This window comes from Tamandua tetradactyla, chromosome 15 (assembly GCF_023851605.1).
Source record: "Tamandua tetradactyla isolate mTamTet1 chromosome 15, mTamTet1.pri, whole genome shotgun sequence".
NCBI classification, from domain to species: Eukaryota; Metazoa; Chordata; class Mammalia; order Pilosa; family Myrmecophagidae; genus Tamandua; species Tamandua tetradactyla.
The window spans coordinates 61633275-61649216 of NC_135341.1; the positions used below are offsets into that span (position 1 = coordinate 61633275).

The 15942-nt window shown below is 44.4% G+C and overlaps 1 protein-coding gene across 1 annotated transcript in view; it reads right to left on the minus strand.

Moving 5' to 3' along the window:
- LRRC3B (leucine rich repeat containing 3B) overlaps positions 1-10375 on the minus strand; it is an 83135-nt gene extending 72760 nt beyond the window's left edge. Inside the window, exon 1 of the mRNA XM_077130406.1 lies at positions 10191-10375. The gene's annotated coding sequence lies outside the window, so the exon portion shown is untranslated. The remainder of the gene's footprint in view (positions 1-10190) is intronic.
- Positions 10376-15942: the final 5567 nt, after the last annotated feature.

Below are 15942 nucleotides of genomic sequence, written 5' to 3' on the forward strand. Positions count from 1 at the left end.
GGGAAGAAGGACATGTGAGGATGGAGGCAAAGACTGGAGTTCCACGGCTACAAGTCTTCGAATGCCAAGGATTGCCTGCCAGAAGCTAGAAAGAAGCAAGGGAGGATATTTCCCTAGAGCCAGTGGGGATATGACGCCTCTGCCACAACTTCATTTCAGACTTCTAACCTCCAGAACTGTAAGAGAATAAGTATTTGTTGTTTTAAGTTACTTTGTTTGTGGTAATTTCCAGAACAGCTCTAGGAAACTAATACTTTGGGTATATGTGATCATCCTTCAAAATTCAACTTGAATGTCCCTGGCTCCATGACACCAATTTCAATATCCCTGGTAAAACTGATCAGACTTTGTTCAGGGCATCTGAATGTTTTCTTGTGCTTGTTTACTGGACCCCTTTTGGTATGCACATCCTCAGTGTTGAGCACGAAGTAAACAATCAATAATGTTCTGATTAATACTAAAATATTTAAATAGTACTTATGTGCCAGATGATGTTCACAGCATCTTATACATGCTAATTCATTCAATCCTCACAACGACCTATTATCATTCTTTTACATGAAGAAAACTGAGGCACATTAAAAGTTAAGGAATCTTCCCAAAAGTCACTCACTCAGCTAGTAAGAGGCAGAATAAGAATTAGAACCCAGTCTGGCTACCTCCATAGAGATGGGTGGATGGGTAGGTGAAAAGACAAGTAAATAAAGGAAGGGAGAGAACGAAGGTAAAGAGAGTGGGAGGGAGGGACAGATGAACTGTCAGGAATAGGGAATGGCAAATGGAAAGGGTGTGAAGGAGCATTTTCTGTTACAGGAACTGCAAATCTATTGGTCAGGTGAGGGCAGTGGTGTGTGCTGGTGAACTGTAACAGCTGACTCTAGAAACAAAGCCCTGCTTTGCAGTGTCTTCCAATTTCAGTGGTGTAAATACCGCCATGGCCGATTTCAAGCTACTAAGAGGATGTCATTGAATGCAGTGTTCGAAAGGAATGTGACGACTCCCAGTATGGGACAACTCTAGCACACCAGGGTGTGGGATATAGTGAGGGAAATGACAGATGAAGAGGCAGGCAGCAGCTAGGTGATCAAAGAACTTTCAAACATACTGAGGACATAACCCTCCCATATTCAACCAAGAGTAATTTAAAAGTTTTTAACACAGTGGGAGTGACATGATTGTATGGTTCTAAAGAGGTGGATACAAGATAGGTACTTGGTCAACATTTTAGGAATCACTCCTCCATCTTCCCTGCACTTTACCTGAGTGACAAAGTTATCATTCTACCCCTTTCCTTCCTTATCCCTTTATCCAGTCAGCTGACCTCTCCAAACCCCCATATTCCCATCCCCTTATCCTAGGCTCTCAGAAGTACTCCAGGCATCACAAACAAGTAAGCCTGAACCAGCTTAAAAAGGGAAGCAAAGTAGAAAGATAACCCTGCCTAGATCCATTCTTGATATTATAGACCTTAGAGCTGGAAGGAGTCTTAGAAATCACTAGTCCCAAGTCATCCTCTTACAGTTGGGAAAGTAGAGCTGGAGAAGTTGACATAACCGGCCCAGAGGCACTGCGCTAGTTAGGGCCAATGCTGAAAATAGAACGAGGTTGCCTTGTTCTCAATCATATGGTCTACAGGCACAGAAAAAGAACATTTTCTGAGATGTTGTCTCCTCCTGCAAAGTCAAAGATTTCATTAGAAGAGCTTGTTCTTTTACTAAGCAGGTTCTGTTTCACCAATTAGAGCAGATAGAAACACGATCATCTCCAGGAGAGGGACTGCCAGCTACCTTTCCCCAACACAATCCAGTAGGAGCCATCTGTTTAGCAAACACTCTAAGATCGCAATCCTCTCTCCACCACTTGAGGGCTTATTAGCCAATTTGAAAATTCTCCATATCCTGGCCTTCTCCCTTGAGCCTCCATCAGCCTGTATACCCTGAGGCTATTTCCTGATAACCAGAAAATGGGCAGGGAAAGGAAGTGAATTTTTAAAAGCCATTGTGGCAGCTCTGCTAAAAACAAACAAACACAAAAAAACACGTTGGAGGGGAAGTTGAAGCTTTTGGCAGAAATGCACTGCAGTCTGATAATTCAAGCTCATTTCAGATGATATTATCCAAGGCTCCAGGGCACCTGGCCAAAGGGGCAACTGGAAACCGAAATCCAGGCCAATGTTCACCCCTCAGGAGCCAGGAGGCTGCTGCTGCCCCAAGGGAATGCCATTTTCCAGTTCTCACAAAGGTATCCCAGAGTCTGCCTGGTTGTGGCCGTGACATGGGAACTCTTTCAGCTGAAGGTATTTTCCACTTCCCAATGTCCTTCATTGTCCACATCAGGATCTCTATGATTAAGGCAAATAAAGCTAAATCCTTGGGCCAGAGAGGGGAAAATTTGTCTGGGAAGAGCCAGCTCAGCTAGGAGGATCCCATGTTACAATATGCTAAGGCCTGTCCCAGTTCACACCTATTGTGTCTGAATAATTACCAAGACCCTTTTCATTCTCAAAAATATCCCAGTGGAGGATAACTTTATATAGTCATCGTAGCCCAGGGTTCTTGGAGTCACAGACCTCCAAGGCATCTACTAATAAAATTCAGAAGATCCATGAATTTGAGGGGAAAAAAAGGTCGTAACTCTGTTTACTAACCTCAAATAGCGATTCAGCTCTCTGTTCCATTATGAATGGAGCCACAAACTTCAAATGTAGTACAATAGTATAATTTTGTCATCAATATATATCAGATATTTTCATATCACAATACAGTTGTTGTACATATCTTACAATAGCAATTACACTGTTAGACATCAAAATTATGGTCTCCTTTACACACACACATGACTGGTTTCTGTTATAATTTTACGTAGTTTATTTTATGGATTTAAAAACCTTGCTCTGGAGTCCTTAGGTAGGTCGCTAGGCTCCACCAGACTGCCAAACAAAACCCAGGACTGTAGCATAAATAAGATTAAGAGCTCTTGGCTTAGTGCTGAGAAACACAAATAGGGTGGCCATGAGAATGTTAAAAAGAGGTCATAGGGCGGGCCACGGTGGCTCAGCGGGCAGAGTTGTCGCCTGCCATGCCAGAGATCCAGGTTCGATTCCCGGTGCCTGTCCATGCAAAATAAATAAATAAATAAAAAGAGGTCGTACCCACTGGCTGAGGAACTAGCTTGTCTAGGAGTTGATTTAACCTATTAGGAATTATTTAGGTATATCCTTCTTCCTTCCATACCTCCTCTTCTTCAGGTCTTTAATTGCTCCCATTTGCTTTCTGTCTTCTTTCTCTTATTTTTATGCTTTTTTTTTCTTATTCTTCAGTCTTAGGTTTACCAGTGAATACCTCATAGACTTCCTATGCTAATTGCTGGGTTGTCTTCCATCAAGCTGTTTTTCCCTGTGGCTGATCCTCTCTTGTCCGTCTTTTTCTTTTCCCCCATGATTCTCTGCTGCTTTTTTGCTGGCTCTAGCTTGGCGCTCCTGAACTGGGTGGCTATAAACCATCCCTCCTTTATGGTTTTTGTGGCAGATGCTTTGGGCTCTGAGATGTCTACACCATACCTTCCATTTAAGAATGATATTCATTTCGTTTATAGGAAGTGTCTCTAAGATGCAACTGAAATATAGAACGGCTACTTCAATAAATGTCTCAGAAACACTCCACAGCAGGAGACTACCAAACTTTACAAACCCAGGCTTAAATATAATCTGTAGAAGGGGTGAAAAGCTTTCCTGCTTGACGATCCCTGATGGCCAGATGCCTAGTGAAGGTCAGCAGGCTGGGCTGGGATTCTTGTCAGTGCATAAATCCCCATGTAGCAAAAAGAAAGCATACTGCTTAGTCACTGCTAAAAGGGTGAGCCTCCTGCAAGCAGTAGGCTTATACAAAGATTGTTTTCCTAAAGCAAAGCTGATCTTAGAAGACTAGGGGGAAAACTAATGTGATCTAATAACCTCCGCGCTTTAGCTTTAGACAAATAAACAAGCGCACTGCTCCTTCATTCAGGCCCTCCACAGGGGAAATATCTGTCCTTAAACAGCAGTTTATTCCAGTAAGATACTAAACTTCAACACAGACTGAAAATTCTATCAATGATAGAAGAAGAGGGGAGGAAAGAAGGAAACTATATCTGAAAATGTACTTACTGCTTTGTAAAGCACTGCTAGATAATTGAGAATGACATAATATTATACTTTTACAATACTCATTTCCATTTTACTTCTAATAAAAAGCACTAAAGGGGGTGCAAGGGTGGTTCAGTGGTAGACTTCTCACCAGCCATGCAGGAGACCCAGGTTCGATTCCTGGCCCATGCACTTCCCACCCAAACAAGCAAACAAACCAATAAAAAACCAAATAAACAAAACTTCAGCAAATGGTTCTGCAACAAGGAGATACCCGCATGGAAAAAGAATGAAATGTGACCCCCACCATACAGCATACAAAACAATAAAAAAATTTTTTACAAAGCACTAAAACCCATTTTTAAAAATTTGTCACAAAACTTGTCATTTGTACTGGACAAAGATTAACATAAAAAGCAGCTTAGAGAGCTTAAGATAAAATGAAACCACAAACTTCATCAGTTCCATTAATATGTTCCTCTATCCTCTTAAAGAAAACAAATTTGTTTTTATTTGGGCTCTTTCATTTTCAATAATTTATTTAAAAAGAGTTATACAACCCTTGCTATTAATTTCCACCTTTGAGAAAAGATTGTGCTCCAAATCCGTCAGCTGTTGAAAAGATTCCAGTTATCACTGTCATCTGAACTGACCATTTCATATGTTGTGTTGAGATGGGGACTAGTTCATTAAGATTTCCTGAACTACACACACACACACACACACATACACACGCATGTATCTCAGATACAAAAAAAATCTCAATCATGGTTCCCAAACACTTGTCGAATAAAGCTCACCAAAGTTTAAATCTGCAGATATGAACCTAATGGATTATTCCTTTCCAAATACAGAGTACAATATTATACTTTTATTTAAAATAAAATCCATGAGGGTAAAGTTTCTCAAAAGGTTTCCCTTTGAGCTCCCCTCCCTCACCCAAATCATCTATAAAACTGTTTCTAAAGAACCTTAACATCTGACTTCTTGTAATTAACAATAAGTCAAGGTCAGGTGCTCTTGTTCTTGATTATTTTTTATTTTAAAATATATACACAAAATGAGAATCTTGACTCATGTATTGCATTAATATGCTTATTCATTGTGTTCTGAATATAAAGGTTTTCATTTTTTCATATCCTTTGCCTTAGAGCTTGCTGCTTAATAACAATTGTTATTCTAAACATCAACAAACTCCTATTTAAAGATACACCCATGCCCAGAGCATTGTCCCCTCAGAAGTGTAGTGCAGCTCCTTAGCACTGTGTGACACAGTAGCCTCAGTAAAGTAGAACGGGTCCAGACCACATAAATAAAGTGAGGATACAATCAACTCTTTATCAACCCCAAAAGAATAGAAATTGGGAACCAGGATATCTGCCCAGAGGAAGACAGATTCTTCTTCCTATGGTTCCTAGAACAGAGACTCTTTTTTATTTTATTTTATTTTATCAAACCCGATTTCAGTGTCACATCATTTTTCTCTATGACTGCTATTATCCCACCTAACCAGTGTCCCCACCTTTGGAAGCTTGTCCTTCTGAGATGCTCTGATTTCCAATGGGGCTCTCCATGAAGAATGGAGCTGCTATCGGTTTCTTTTTCTACTTACGTAAAAACAATATTCATTTTCTAATAAATTTCCTAGAAAGTGAATTCTTCCCCTTGAGATAACTTGGAACTCAGGGATTGAGATCCGGTCAACCCTGATACAAATGAAAAACTGAGGAGGTGGGTAGGAAAGGAGAGGAGAGGAAGAGAGGGTCTATAGGTGCGCCCTCTCCAGGGAGGGGGGCACTGTCACCATCATCCTCCATCCCATCTCCCCTCTGGCAGCATTGTCCCCTTACCTTCACCTCTTCTTCCTCCACCCTGAGTCACTACCTGAGGCCCTCTATTCTGATGTGTTACAGCACCAGGGATGCAAATCTCTGTTCCAGGTGATAGGGAAAAGCAGCGGGTTTGTACCTCATGCCTATTACTTTTGCTGCCCATGCCCCTCTCCCAGGTGATGCTGAGAAACATGCTTTTCCTATCCACCCTGCCTGTTTCCCTGCAGTGGACTTTTCTTTTTTTTTTTTTAAGTTGTTTTTTCCCCAGGGGGTGGATGTCCTGGTACAGTAGCTAAAGAGAAGACTTGAGGTGTTCTTAGAAACCAGAATTGTATTCTTCGTGAATGCCTAGGAGTATATGGAATCCCTAGGAGGCTGGAGAAATTTCCCTTTGTGAAGAGTCTCAATGTGTGAAGGAGTGGCAAAGAATTATTTTTTCCCCTTCTAAGGCCCCCTTCTTTTCCCCAAGAGCCAGTAGAGAGATATTGTTTTTCCTCAGATTTACATCAACCCAAAGGTCAGAAAACCAAGGAAAATATACCAATTCAGTTAATCACATTCAAAAGGGTTTTCAGTTTTGCTGCACTGTTTTCTCTTATTTTTACAAATACTTGGGAGCAGGACAGGACAGAGACACAGAAAATGACAGAAGGACTTTGCTAAAATGGTAGGAAATCCATGTGAGATTGGTTAGAATCATCCAAGGAGACATATGGCTAGTTAATTTTTGTAGTTTTGAAGGCTTAAAAATTTTCTGCAATTTTTTTTTTTTTTTTTTTGCAAAAGAAGCACATCTGTAATGGCTTGTCCATTAAATAAATAATGGTGACACTTTTTCTGGTTGAGATTTTCATTGAGGTATTTATCAAGGATTGACTAAATAGTCAACTTTTTTTTTTAATAAAAAAGACTTTGTTCTGCAAATAATTTGAGGATGTTGAAAAGCAGTCACAGTGTGCATAATTTATTCATGCATAAACATACTTTATTTTGACCAACGGGTGAGAGCACAGCAGTTCTAGCACTGGTTTTGCAAGAAACGCACTGAGTGATCTTGGGCCCATCACTGAATCCCCTCTCTGCACCTCCACTGGGAGGGATGGTGTCTGAGATCCCTTTTACTCTAACATTCAGCATTCAATCACCAGAGAGGGGCTTGCTTGCAGAATACAGTTTCTATCTAAAACTGCCTTTCATTTTTGACCATAGAACAAATCTCTACTCCCAGATGGAGTCCTTCTTCCATTTCTCCTTACATCTAAAACTGAAATGCCTACCAAAAGGTTCAGAAAAGAAGTCCAATCCCAGCAGCCGATTCCTAAAGCTGCTTTTTTGGACTAGCATTTCATTTACCAAGGCACATTCCAACAGACTCCAAGGTGGGCAGTGTGCAATATCAGTGTCCCCCATACTGCAGCCACCCCTCCAGGCTCACAGATAAGGACTGACATTTATAATATGCTCCTGAGGTTTGGGGTAAAGGGCAAGGGGCCTCACCCAGGCTTCTTCTTGGACACAGGGTCCTTCGTACCAAATAAACCTGAGGACACGGGATGCACCCCATGTTTTCAGACCACCAGACTGACCAGCCCCACCATTTACTGACTGGCTGGCAAGCAATGAACAAGAAACTTCATTTCTCCATGGTTTGGGAAACCATGGAGAATCTATACAATGTGAAAAAAAAAAAGACTTTAACCTGACTCTCAGGGTTATTGTGAGGATTAACACTAAAACAAAGCACATAAAATATCTAGGATGGTGCCTCACACGTAGGAAGAACTCAATAAATGCTAACTCGGACTATTATTACCTGACTCCCCAGAATGGCTCAGCAACCTGAAAAAAAGTCATCACAGTGTGAATGTGGACTCTTTCTACAGGAGTTCCCAAAGGTTATGTGTTACCCTGTTCCTTCATGCAACCAGAGGTGGCCTGAGCACAAATGCAGGTGATAAGCATCCAGAAAGAAACGGGCCCTGGGATGTGAGACACTAAATCTATCCCACTGAGGGATTTGTCAGGCATCCTACCTCAGGTGTCCAGGTAATCCTCCAGGCCTGGCTTGTAAGGGTGTGGTCAAGAGCTGCACCGGGAGCGGCTCAGAGGGAATCCCCTTTCCCACTTCTGGGGTTCAGGAGCTTTCCAAGGGGAGGTATGAAGCTCGCTGCTCCAGGAGCGCCCCGGGACGGGAATGACCGACCTCGGGATTCCTCCCGAAGGCCCTGGCTAGTCGACGTCCCCTCCAGAGAGGGTATGGCCAAGGCTTGGGGCCCAGAAAGGGGGACCGCGCTGATTCCGCTTTCTTCCTGCTGGTGCAGGAGAGCAGGAGGAGTCTACAAGGCGCGCGCAGAGACTGATGTGCCCTTAGAAACCCGCACGTGGGAGGTCTAAACAGGGAGCACCGGGGGATTGTACACGGCTCCAGACGCTCGCAATTTCCAAATTCTTACTCTAAGGGGGCAGCAGAAACCAAGTACAGGATATTCTGTTAAGCCCCTTGGAGAGGGGCGTGCACCTTCTCGGGGAAAGAGGGGTTAAGTGGGGTGCTTCCCCGTCTCGGACAGTCCTGCGTATTAACCCCCCACGATAAAGGGGGCCTGGAGCCTGCAACAGCAGATCGCTGGGGTGCAAAAGAAGAAGGAGCCGTGTTTCTATAATCGGCTACAGCGTCTAGAACAAGCAAAAAATCTACCTGGAGACTGCAAGGTGGACAGATCCACCTCCGCCCCGGGCGGGGGTCAGGGCGCCCAGGTCTCGCCTCACATGATGCCCATACTCCCTCGCGCAGCGTTTCCCCGCAAACCCTCCGGCTCCGCGCTCGGGAGTCTCCAGGACGCAGCGTGGGGCTCCCCGATTCCCTCGCTCCGCCCAGGTGCGAGTTGTGGAGGGGAGGGCGGAAAGGTTGCTCTCACCGCAGCCTCCGCCCCGGCGCTCCCCTCCAACGAGTTCCCAACCAGGTCTAACGGCCCCGCGCTGGGGACTTTCCCCACCGCGCACAAAAGACTCCGCCCGGGAGCACGGAGTCCCCTTCCCTTCCTGAGGCTGTAAAGATAGCCTGGATTCCTGAAAGCCTGGCAGGGAAGGTGGGCGTGGGTCTGCCGACCCTGCTGCGGAGATGGAAGCGGTATAAAAGCGGGTGACCGAGAAGGAAGGGGACTAGGGTCCTCTTAGCGCCAGAGAAAGCATCCCTGGTTCATGATCTGACGACCCAGTCACCGCCCAGGACGCCAACGCATTATAGATTGTCGTGGGGAGGTGTGTTTGCTCCTAGGGAGGGCGATCACCCCATTCCAGGCCCCCAGCAGTCTGCCTTCCCAAGTCCCCTCAGGCTCCTGCATTCCAGGGCTCCATTTCGCTTCTCTGCGCCTCACCAGGTACCCCGCCCCTCCCCCTTCTGTATTTACACACCCGGGCCAGCGCCCTCCGGACTCAGATCCATTTTCCTCGTTGCCAGATCACGGTTCCAGGACTCTCGCCCACAGTAGCTGGGCCTTTTTGTTCCTCTCGCGGGTGGAGATCTATCCCAATCCCCTAGGGTCTTTCCCCACCCCCACCCCCACCCGCAACCTTCACCTCAAACCACTTACTTCACCCACCCAGAGCTGCACTTGCAGTTCCCACGGCGTACAGCCGCAAGGCACTCCAAGGGTTTCATTACCGGAGTTGGGGGGTGTTGTGCACAAGACAGGACCGACCCCAGCAGCGTTGGACAGAGCCCCGGGGGTGGCCGCAGCCTTCCCCTCCACGTCCTATCTCTCCCATTTCAGTTCCTCAGCTCCTACCCACCCCCTACAGGCAAGATGAGCACTGCTGAGTCCCAAACCCTCTTCTGTGGAGCGGATGCTGCGGGAAGTGAAAAGTCGACTGGCAGAAATACACACAGAGAAAGGAGCAAATGCATATGGCAAGGGGGGCTGTGGGGGAAGGGCGCGCGCGAGAACTAGACGTGCAACTTGCGCAGCCCGGGGTGAGCACCGCCGCAAGGAGGGGGGCACAAAAGTTTGCAGACTATCGCCAGGCAGCCGGCTGCGCTGCGAGCAGAGGGGTCGACTCCCCATCTCCAGGCGGGATCTCCCCAGGTGTCGGCGCCGAGGGGAGCAGGGGATGCGGGCAGACATAGATCAGAACCGGGGTAACAGACCCCTTCTACTTGTTCTGGGAGGGACGGCCTAGGGACCCAGGCCGGGAACGATCCCGCGCTCTGCGAAAAGCAACAGGCGGCTGCACCTTACCGTGTGCCAGTCCCGGGCTGGGGCGGCTGCTCCATCCTCGTGGCGCAGGGAGGAGGCGTTCGGTGCGTATGCCCGGGGGTGTGCGCGCTGCCAGGGCTGCAGCGATGCCTATCTCCAGCCGGCTGCAAGCCGGGCTGCCCAAGCCAGACCCGGCCGGGCGAGCCGGCTCTGCTTCCCGGCGGCGGCGGCGTATGTGCGCGGCCGCTGAAGCGCGGGACTCCGGCGGTGTGTGGCGCGGCTGGCGTCCTCGAGCGCCTCCACCCAGCGAGGGTGCGGCCCCCGGCAGCGGTGCAGGGCACGGCTGGACACCCGCTTCTGCGGTGGCCGCTGCAGACCCTGCACCGAACACCAGAGCCTGGTAGAAGAAGACAAAAGACGCGAGGGTGGCGAAACGCTGCTCGCCCTGATGCTATCGGCTCAGGCACTAGAGGGGAATCGCCTTCAGACCCGGGCTGGGACTGAGGGAGGAGGGGCGAGGCGGCTGAGGACTGGGAAAGCAGCAGGGAATGAACGCTGACTGTCAGAGCCCTCCAACCGCCTTGCCAACGCTGCCCTCTCGCCTCCCAGGTGGGGGGTCCGGAATGGGGAGAGGGGGCGGGGGCTGAGCCTTTGCTGGGGGAGGAGATGAGCTGAGGTGAGAGTGTTCGCTCCCTCCGCCGCCTTCGCCCTCCTTCCTCACACTCCCTTGCACGGCTTCACTTGCTTGATGCTACAGCCCATTCTTTCTCCTATTTTTCTAACTACTGAGATCAGAGCTGAATTCAGCAAGCAAAATGTAGCGATGGGTGGATTGCCCTCTAATGGGGAAAAAAGCGGATGCTTAAAAACATTTCGACAAGCGATGAGCTACTAAACCTACTGCATGCCCGGCACTGTCCTGGGCTTTTGCGGGGGAGGATGAATAAGGTGAAGCTCGCACCCTGCAAGCTCCATGATCTTATTTCAGAATGAGTTTTCCCGGCTATTCGGGAAGCGCAAAGTTTTGGGTTGAGTCCTAGCCCCTGATCCTTAACCCCAACCGATCCGGTTTCCCCAAACAGAGGGTTTGAGGAGAATTCAATTTTCTTTCCTCTGCAAGGGATTCCTGTGAAACGGTCAACCTAAATGGAATCTATAGGGTCCTTAAGAGAGGGGGGTTGCTTTGTTTTTGTTTTTTAAGATGAGGGAAAATTATCGGTTTCAATGGTGCTCTTATTTCATAATTTTAATTATTTATCAGATCCGCTCCAGAAACCAATTTGGGGCCGAGGAGCCAGTTTCTCCAGCCTCTACAGATTCTACTAGGTAAAACCGTACCCTTCAAAGCCCAACTCAAATGCCACCTACTTCCTAAAGCCCTTTTCCACTCCTCCCTACCACCAGCCCGTGCACTATTCATCTTCTGCTCTTTGCTGTCACAGAATTTTATTTGTCAAAGCTTGCTTACATATAGATTATAGATTGCTATTGCTTCCCTCATCTCCGTGTGTTCCCTCTTTTGTTATTGTTGTCTCTTTCCACTGCCACATTCAGCAGTGTTTTGCCTCTAATAGGGGCTCAAGGAGTGCTTATTCAGTTTGAGGTCATTTTCTCCTTCAAGAGCAACTTAATCCCAGTATCCCTAGAATTAAAGAGTCTGGGGCAATGAAACTTTTATGAGTTTGGGAGGAGGGGAAGGGACACATATGGTTACACTCACAGCCCGGTTGCCATGGCCTGGCAATGTAAAACAATTTAATTCATTTTTTGTTTCTTAAACTGTATCTTCTCCCACTGACCACCACCACACCTCTGCTTGCTGAATTCCCAAAGCCAAAGGAAAAACCAAGCTGTTGAGCAACTACATAGAGCAAAAGTTAGGTATTCAGCTACCAGCATCTAAAGCAAACCCATTCCAGGTGGAGAGTGACCAAAAAATCTGTATCATTTCATGACCTATGTCAAGTATGTTGAAACCCTGCCAAGGTTTCCTCATTTCCAATGAGGCTGTCTTATTCGAGAAGCATTTTAGAACAGTTTGAGCAGTGTTTCATTGCTGAGAGGTTAAGCAATGTACATTGTAGTTCAGGGATAGTTAAAATTATCCTTTGCTTTCTGTCCCTACCTCCTATGAATTACAGGATGGATAACCCCAGGTCAGGGATGCTGTATGGAAAAACCCCATAATGTGTAGGAGATTAGAAGAGATGACTCTTAAAATATCTTCTACTTCTAAGATTTTTATCATACTGTGATTTGAAAAGTTGTGGCTTGAAGTTTTATTTAATTCATGATTTGTTTTTTTCAAATGAGGTTTTAGGATCCAGATACAGGTACACACGGATGACAGGCATGTGATTTAGCATAATTTTATGAAATTTGGCTTTACTATCAAAAGCCATCAAGAAAATTCATCCTCAGGAAATAAGGCTAAACAAAAAGATTTATCTGCAAGGATATTCATTTCTCTGTTGTTTACAGTAGTGGAAAATTGAAAATAAAACAAGCTCAACTGTCTAGCAAAAGAGAAATAGTGAAATATTTTGTACATGTAAACAATGGAATATAAGGTATTAAAATGTTGCTATAGGTAGGGCAGGCCATGGTGGCTCAGTGGCAGAGTTCTTGCCTGCCATGTCGGAGACCCAGGTTTGCTTCCTGGTGCCTGCCCATGAAAAAGAAAAAAAAAAAAAAAGAAATGTTGCTATAGGTGAACTGCTGAATATTCTCAAAAATAATATTTATATTTTCATCTGAAAATTTCAGGTGCATAAGATAAGAAGTAGAATAGTAAAAATTAAGATCTAGTTGACAGAGCTGTGTTTGAAGCCACATATTTTTCTATTTCCTAACTGTGTCATTGGACCTAGATCCCCAATTCCATTTCCATATAAACGTGTTGATGATATCTAGTCCATGGAGTTGTTGTGAGTTTTAAATGAAATAATATTTGTGATGCACTTAGTACAGCACCTAGTACAAAGTAAATATTCAATATGCCCTCTTTTTGGAAACATTAAATATAAAGATGAATTTAAGGTCCATTACATTTTTTGTAATATGTATGTACTGCAGTATTAACAGCAGTCATCTTTGATAATATTGGTATTTTGGGTGTCTTGTTTTTCATTTTTTTTTTTTAATTTCTTGTATGGAAATCAAAAAGCAATTGAATTTGTTTTTAATTTAGTTTTCTTTTAGTTAAAATTTTAAAATGTAACTATTGACGTAGGAAACCTTTAGACTTCAATACTTTCTGCCCTAGTTGAGTTACATAATCATCAAAATGACTTGCTGACTGTTGGTGTCACCAGAACTATAAAAAGGGTAAATGACAGAGCATGGAGTTTGTCACCTCTGATGTAAACTTAGATTTGTTTTGTAGCAACTCAGCAAAATATGATGTGTAATATGAAGAACTTATTGGTTGCTGCCCCTGTCTTGTCTTGACAGCCAATAAAAAGAGAAGAGAAAAGAGGTGGCATCAGAAGCTATATGTGTAACTTTTGATTAATGAATTAGAGAAGGAAGCCTGGCATTAAATGGCCATGAGATTCAATGATCTTCACATTTACAGTAGTGACCCCTTAGGATTAGAAGTGGGACTTTTGTGAAACTTGTCTGTGTATATGGCAAATGTCTCAGAAATACAGAGGCGAATATCACTTAATACAGAGGCGAATTCAACTTTATTTGGAAATGTGCGGGGGGAGCACACTTTTAAAATCTCTATCTCCCAGGAAAGATTGCAGGTAAAAGAAATTGCTTGTATTTTCAATTGTGTTTTCCCTTGGAGATTCCCAACAGAAATGGGCCCATGACTAGAGTTTTTGAAATCTGAATCATTGGAGTGCCTGTAACCCTGTCGTCTAATGAATAAATGGAATCAATGCAAGGAGACATCAATATCATGAATTCTTTATGCAAAGTTGTTCAGGTAGCTATTCAGAATAACAAACCACCCAAAAACTTCATGACTTAAAATACCAACAATCATTTACTTAGCCTGAATTGTCATTTGGAACAGGTTCAGTGTGGAAAGCTCATCTCTGCTCCATCCCATGCAGCTTGGGGCCACTCTAATCAAGGTTGATGAATACACTTCCAAACAGGTCACTTATATGCCTGGCAAGGTGTGCTAGCTGTTGACTGAGTGTTCAACAGGACCTTCCCCAGATAGTGAAAAACAGTTTAGTATTGCTCATTATATAAAAAAAAACAGTCCTAATTTGATATTCTAAATTTTTGCCAAAATTCACCAGAGGCAAAGTGTACCAGTGAAGTGGCCAATCATATGAATGATCTAAGCAAAAAGACCACATTTTCTTTCATTTGTTGAGATTATTTCATCAAAACTTAAAAGACTGAATTCATATATGTATGGATTCGTAATAATTACTGTATTTTTCTTAAAAATTTGAATGACTCCTCCCCATAATTAAAACCAGATTCTTTATCATGGTTTTCATGGGCCTCTACAATTTACTTTGCTTTTTCTCCCAATCACATAGCTTCCTCTAGCTTTGCATGTTTATACCTTATGTCCCTGCCTCTTGAGCTTGTATTTCAGCTATCTGTTGAAAGTCTGCCTCTCCTACAAGACTGAGCTCTTTGAGAGCAGGGACCTTGCTTCCAGCAGTTTATGCCCCACACCCTTTAGTGTAGAGTCATGAATGGAGTAGGTGCTTGATAAATACTTATTGAAAAATGACTAATTCAATACCCCTTCCCTTTCCAACTCAATAGTTCCATTCTCCAAAATGGCAATATTGCTTGTGAGTTGCTCCACGGGGGAGCTAATTAATTCTCTGAAACTGAAAGATGTTTTGAAGTTCCATACTACTTTGAAAGCATTGAAGAACATTAATATGTGCAATAAAGATATTATTATTACTTCCCTGGCCCATAAATGGTGAATAATCCCTTTTTAATGTGTTTGTTTTGAATATGCTCAACAAATTTGCAGACAGTACTGTATTGTTGGCAGAATTCTATTAGTGGACACCTTGTATAGATTGAATAAGACATGGCGTCTTCTAGCTCTGTTGCTTGTTCATATCTCCAGCTTTCAGAGCTACTGTTTACACATGCCTCTTGGCAGAAAGTTAACCATTATGCAGGAAGCAGCTTTCTGGGGGTTCTATGACTTGATACGTAGTGTAGGTACCTATGGGACTCTAGGTTTTCATGCTTAGTTCCCCAGTTTTAAAGTTACTGTGGAAATTGCCACATTAACTACAAAGCTGAATGATCTAATAGAGGATCCTAACTACCTTCGTTTCCTGACTGTGATCACAAATACCATAGACTGGTTTTGGCTTAAACAAAGGGGATTTATTGGCTCATGTTTTCAGAGGCTATAAGGCTTGTTTCTTCCTTGGGTCAATAGTGTTCCAGCTGGCTGGCAATCCTTGGAGGTTCCTTGGCTTTCCCATCACATGGCCACATCCTTTCCTTTCTCTTCTGGGTTCCATAGTCTCTTACCTGTGGCTCCCTCTTCATAAGGCCCCAAGTAATAGAATCAAGACCCATCCTTGATTCAGATGACCACACGTTAACATAAAGTAGCCTTTTCAAAAGGTCCTATTCATGAAGGAGTCACACCCACAAAGTGTGGATTAAGATTAAGAAATGTTTTTTTTTTCCCTGGGGCACCTAATTCAATCTGCCATACTGCCCCAAACTGGAGCTATCAGAGTCCCTTCCCTGGGAATTTTGGATCAGAAAACTGGGAGAGTCAAGTTAGTGAAGCCGTGGCTACATCTTAGGAGCCCTGAGCAGTCGTGTTTTCTGT